Source organism: Amblyomma maculatum, chromosome 2 (genome assembly GCF_055883805.1).
Source record: "Amblyomma maculatum isolate TAMU_Amacu chromosome 2, ASM5588380v1, whole genome shotgun sequence".
In the NCBI taxonomy this organism is placed as follows: domain Eukaryota; kingdom Metazoa; phylum Arthropoda; class Arachnida; order Ixodida; family Ixodidae; genus Amblyomma; species Amblyomma maculatum.
The window spans coordinates 194,519,455-194,525,187 of record NC_139345.1 but is presented as its reverse complement, the minus strand read 5'-3'; the positions used below and the strand labels follow the sequence as shown (position 1 = coordinate 194,525,187).

At 44.8% G+C, this 5,733-nt stretch overlaps 1 long non-coding RNA gene across 1 annotated transcript; it reads right to left on the bottom strand.

Annotated features, from left to right (window-relative positions):
* Positions 1-233: 233 nt before the first annotated feature.
* On the bottom strand, positions 234-4,155 carry LOC146200815 (uncharacterized). Its single transcript, XR_014705269.1, has 4 exons — positions 3,700-4,155; positions 3,457-3,617; positions 1,780-1,931; positions 234-489 (listed from the first exon to the last, which is right to left on the bottom strand). It is a non-coding gene; the product is annotated as an uncharacterized LOC146200815 (long non-coding RNA).
* Between the last annotated feature and the right edge of the window lie 1,578 nt (positions 4,156-5,733).

The window sequence follows — 5,733 nt, the reverse complement described above, 5'->3', positions numbered from 1 at the left end:
CTGGTTAAAGTCTGGTACATTTCAAAGTATAAGGCACATATTATTGTATGCATGTCTACAGATTGCAGATTATGCTGGCTTGCTTCTGAATGAGACTGCAAAACGCTGAAAACAGTGGCCACCTTTCAAAGCAGCTTTTGCAGAAAACCGTTTGATTTTTCTATTCCCCATGAGCCACTATTTTTCGAGGCCATGTAAAGGTGAACGCAGCAACTAGAAAATCTAGGTTTGTCAGTGCCACAAGGACCACCACTTTGTAGTACATTTGGGCATTATCTAATGTTACCAAATGAGTGTTAGAGACATGTTGCTTTCAAAATAATTTATTGGTTGGCCGCAGGTTCATCAGTGCATACAAAATTTTTAGGCTAGAAGGAAGTTGACCTAGAGCAAGACATCTTTTATTCACGCTTCTTTGCTGTCTTCCTCTCTCCTAAATACACAAATGTGTATATACAGCTTCACAATCATGATGTGCTGAGGTCAGTGCTAAATAAAAAAAAAAATGCATCCGACAAAGGTATTGTTAGAGATTGAGTACACAAAATTCATTCTAAGTGAGCCTATATATGTCTTGTAGATTCCAAGGGAAGGCAAGTATAGCAGGGGGCAGCAGAAACTCAGGCAGGCAGATGAGATTAAAAAGTTTGCGGGGATCAGATGGATGCAGCTGACAGAGGATCGGGTTATTTGGATAGATATGGGAGAGACATCTATACAAGCAGGTATATACACAACTGCACAATTATGATGCATTTGCGGTCAGTGCTAAAAAAAATTCCACCCACTAAAGGTATAGGTGGGGAGTGAGTACACAAAATTCATTCTAAGTGAGCCTATATATGTCTTGTAGATTCCAAGGGAAGGCAAGCGTAGCAGGGGGCAGCAGAAATTCGGGCAGACAGATGAGATTAGGAAGTCTGCGGGGATCATATGGATGCAGCTGACAGAGGATCGGGTTATTTGAATGGATATGGGAGAGGCATCTATTATGATCCCTTCCCCATTATGATGTATCTGCAGTCAGTTCCAAAAGAAGAAAAATTCTACCCGTCAAAGGTAAAGGAAGGGAGTGAGTACACAAAATTCATTCTAAGTGAGCCTATAAATGTCTTTTAGATTCCAAGGGAAGGCAAGTTTAGCAGGGGGCGGCAGAAACTCGGGCAAGCAGATGAAATTAGGAAGTTTGCGAGAATCATGCACCTGGCACAGGATCGGGTTATTCGGATGGATATGGGAGAAGCATTTGCCCAGCAGTGGGTGCAGTCAGGCTAGTAAAATCAACAAGACTAACAACTGGATGAGTTGGTACTGATTCATCTTAAAACCAGCCAGAAGACGAAACACGTGAGAGGAGCACAAGACAAAGTTTGACTAACAACTGAAATGTTACTGAAGGAAAGAGGCAAAAGAAGATTCGCACAGAAATGCACGTGCACGAAAAACCCCCAAAGCAGTGAAAGCGTGGAAAGCAGAAAGGGTCTAAAAAATCATCTAAAAAAAGCAAATTCCTTATGGTCAAGAACCACTCGTTACAAAAGGGAAGCCACAGATCCAAATCCAAAGGCACACTATACTGCAAAGGCTAAGGACGTGTGTGTGGCTAAGAAATTGGTCAACAGTCTTTTGGGGCCTTTTTTACATGTGCATCTCTGTGTAAGTCTTCTTTTGCCTCTATCCTTTAGTAAAATTCCAGTTATTAGTCCAGCTGTCCTGCAATTCTCTCTTCTCATATTTTCCGGCTTTTTTCAGAATGAATAAGGTGATGACTCTACAAACCTTGCGCAAACTGGAAACCAGTGTAACTGTCAGATGGAAACCTTTCCCTTATTTGGCTTGCATTACAAATAGGGAGGACTTTACTGTGATGTCTGCCGAGGCATCCCCAAAGCCAGTGCGCAAGCTGGCTGTAGCAGATGTAGTGGTGCCTCCTGTTGACAAGAGAAAAAGCAATATTCACTTTTCAGCATAGCAAAATAAAAATATGATTTAGGTCTTTTACAAATTTGAAAGTTATTCATGCATCTGTACAATTAATTCCTGCCTAACAGAAGCTGTACAGTGTAACTTTCACTGTCAATTTATTCTCCCTGGAAGTATGGCAAACTTTGAATTCTGCTGCAGGTGATTGAGAAAGAATGAGACACACCCAATATTAGAACTCCAGTGCAATCACAATTTGCTACTGCAGCAAAATAATGCCTGAAGGCAATGCAGCTTTTGACTGACAAAACCTGGTAGTCGTCTTACACCCTCTATACTAGTGTTGTGGCCGATGTCAATGTCCACGCTGATATCATCCGCATAGCACGAAGATGTTAAGTATGCGACTTATGCATTAAGCAGCTCTGTGCATGGAGTCATTCTATTCGAAGGAGCCATAAACTACAAGTGCACTTCTGTCAACAGCTCTCAGTTGTTTTCCCACAACACGCCACGTGCCAAACTTTCTGCAAGTGCCACAAAACTACTCTATAACTTCATTTGCTAACTGTAAAATTTCCAACACTTACTCAAACTGTGGAAGTTTCGGTGTACTGGCCTTTGGGAGAACGTCTTTCTTTTTTTTTTTTTTTTTGTTGCATTTCAGCACATGTAAAATGTCAGTGTCAAAGCATTTTGGAGAGGTTTACTGTGTGGAGGTGTTGATGATGGTATCAGTGAAGTCAATTTTTTTAATTATATTTGCACACTATACAACGCTCACCTAATGCAAGTGGGTAAAAAAAAACTAGCAAATAAAACTTTGAGTGCTGGTATGGTGGTTGTTCTGGCAGCAAGTGGGGACAGGCTATAACAAGAGTTGTCGGGCTAGTTAGTGATCGTCTGCAGAAGCCAGTCCTGCTCTGTGCGTTTTTCTCTTCTGTGTCGTTTTTTAGTGCATCTTCCCACGGCTTCTGCAGGGGACAGGCTACTTCACTGCATGCAATTTCACTTAGCACAGAGTCCTCCGAAATGAGATTGCTTTTGTACTTATTTACTGCATTTCTTGTGGCATTCCTTATGTATTTATGTTGTGAAGTGCTGCACTTGCTGAAGGTCATACCTGGCCAATAAAACAAGCGAATGTGTCCGGACAGCGTCCCCCCCCCCCCCCCATTACTTCACATCAATGTGTATGCCCTTTCCATTTAGCAAGTTCACACTATCAGATGATGCGTGTTTTCTCATTTACTCGTGCATGAAATTAAGCAAACCAGTAATTTGCATGGTGAAACGTCATGCTCATGCGCTTCTACAAAAACAAGAAAAATATGAAAACCAGCGATGTTGTGTTCGCGCTAACGTGGCGCAATATCAACACAGTAGACAGTGTAGATGATCGCAGGTAAGTAACGTTAAAGGGGAAGCTTTCTTTTATTAACACTGCCTTCCGCAATAGATTTCATTACAGCATTTCTTGCTCGAGAAAATGAAAAACAGGTGGCCGCTTCGCCTTTCGCTCAAGGTTCTTACCTCGTGTTCTCGACTAGCAGTCCATGATCAAGAAGCATTTGGAGTAAACGCGGATGATCTGTAACACCCAGACGGCTGCTTCAACTACGTAGTCGCCGCCGGGATCTCGCCAGATGCTCTCAAGAGCAGTCGGCATCGGCACGCACCGCCCGCAGCTGCACCTGTTCGAAAGCTTCGGTTAGCGATTGCGCACTCTCGCAACGGTCAAACGTAGGCTAGGCTGCAAGACTCGGACATACATACCATGCGTAGTTCCGAAACGGCTGGGATCGGGAGGCTGACGGTCGTGGCTTCTGCAAGCCGGAGTTGTGCCGCGGTTACCGCGGCCTTTCGACACAAGTCGGTCGCTAACAGAGTCCATCTTCGCCGACCTGGCACTCGAAAAGTTGCGTCGGCGTAAGGCTCAAAGCCCACGACGTAACCATGTTTTAACAGTAGCGACTATATTCTAGTTCACTATAGCAGCACAGCGACGCGAACCTAGGCGTCGGCCATATTATAAAACCCTGTGTGAGCGTAGAGTAGGGCACAATTAGAACCTCTAAAATACACCGAGCTTGGTCAACTTTGGCTCAGCAGGCTCCGGCAACGGGAGCTTTTCATTGGCTTAGCGCTATGACGTATCTTGTTGAGTTGAGGAGGACGCGCACTAGCAAACCGAAATTCTGTTTTTGTCGCCATTAAATCAACGCGGGCGATGAAACGAATCGAGGTATATCATATGATGCAGGACAAGGATTCCATTTAACAAAGGCGTGCAAAATTTCCGGAAAACGTTTCACGACCCCTTTAAGGCTGGTTCACACTGCGACTCGATTTGTCAAGGAGGGGGCGACCCGCGACAAGCACCGAGCGACGACAAGTGTTCACACCTACATGCGACTCGATTCCCGATGTCTCTCGCTCCGAACGAGACTTGCCGCGAGAGAGACGGTTTTGGCGCCTTTTATCCCTTTTCGTCTGCTGCCCTGCACTCGGTCGTAGGTTCGATTTCTCTAGGCGCCGACATGGCAGCCAGACGTTTACATCGTGTTCTTCCTCAGGTCCTACCGATGATGGCGATTTTCGATGCTGCCGCCCTATCTACGCCCCTGCTGTTGAAGGATGACGCCGCTACCGAACAGTCTGTCCTGCTGCTCTAGCTTTCCGGACCGACGTTTCACCGCTGGACCTTACAGCGCTACCGGCTCTGGAACGCATCGTCGACTGGCAACCCTGGAACCCCCCTGCACGAGCGTGACCTACATAAGCAGTTGTGGCACCCAGCCACTCCGGGATTTGGCGCCGACATGGCAGCCAGACGCTTACATCGTGTTCTTCCTCAGGTTCGTTATTCTTACCTTTCTGTTAATGGAAAATCGTTTAGAAAGTCGGCGCTGGATCCCAAAGCGGCTGTGTGCATGCTTTTACGCCTTCTATACGATGTTATCGCGATCTGTTCAGAATAGACACACTTGGTTCAGACAACGCTATTGCTTGCGGGAGACATAGAGCAAAACCCAGGGCCTTTATCGTCCGAGCAGGAAAAGCAGATGTTCGACACTATCATGACTATTCCGGTGATACAGCGGCAACAGTCCGAGATACTTGAAGAACTACGTTCCATTTGGCTCGAACAAAAGACGCTTGAACAAAACCTAACCAAACTTGCTGATAAAGTCAAGCTCGTTGAAGATAATGTGTCGCTGGTTTTTCCGCTAAAGCCTCAAGTTGAGCGTTTATCGCAAAATTTTGAAAAACTTGGTGCCGCGTGCCCGATGCTGCAGCCATCCCATGATGATTTGGAGAACCAATCCCGAAGGAATTTAATTTTCTACGGTATCCATGACAATGAAAATGAATCGTGGGAGCAGTCTGAAACTAAGATAATCTCTTTTTGTTCTGAAAACCTAAATGTTTCTGTGGATGCAGCGGCTATTGAAAGAGCGCACGGACTAGGGCAATATGCGCCAGACAAGGAGAGACCTTTTTGATTGTTAAATTCTTGTCTTTAAAGACAAGAACCGTGTCCTTTCAAATGCTGGAAAGCTAAAAAATACCAATTGGGCACTGAGTGAGGACTACTCTGCAAAAGGTCGGCAACAAAGAAAAAGCTTATCTAGTTTGCTAAAGAACGAAAAATGAAACTACGGTTTAATAAGCTAAACTTGGACAATAAAACTTTCATGTACAACACTGAAACAGATACTGTTACTTATGTAGGCCAGTAGCCATCCCTGCGCCCCTCAGGTAACCAACAAAGTGCTGTTAAAAGGGAACTTGTCTGCATTGTCATTA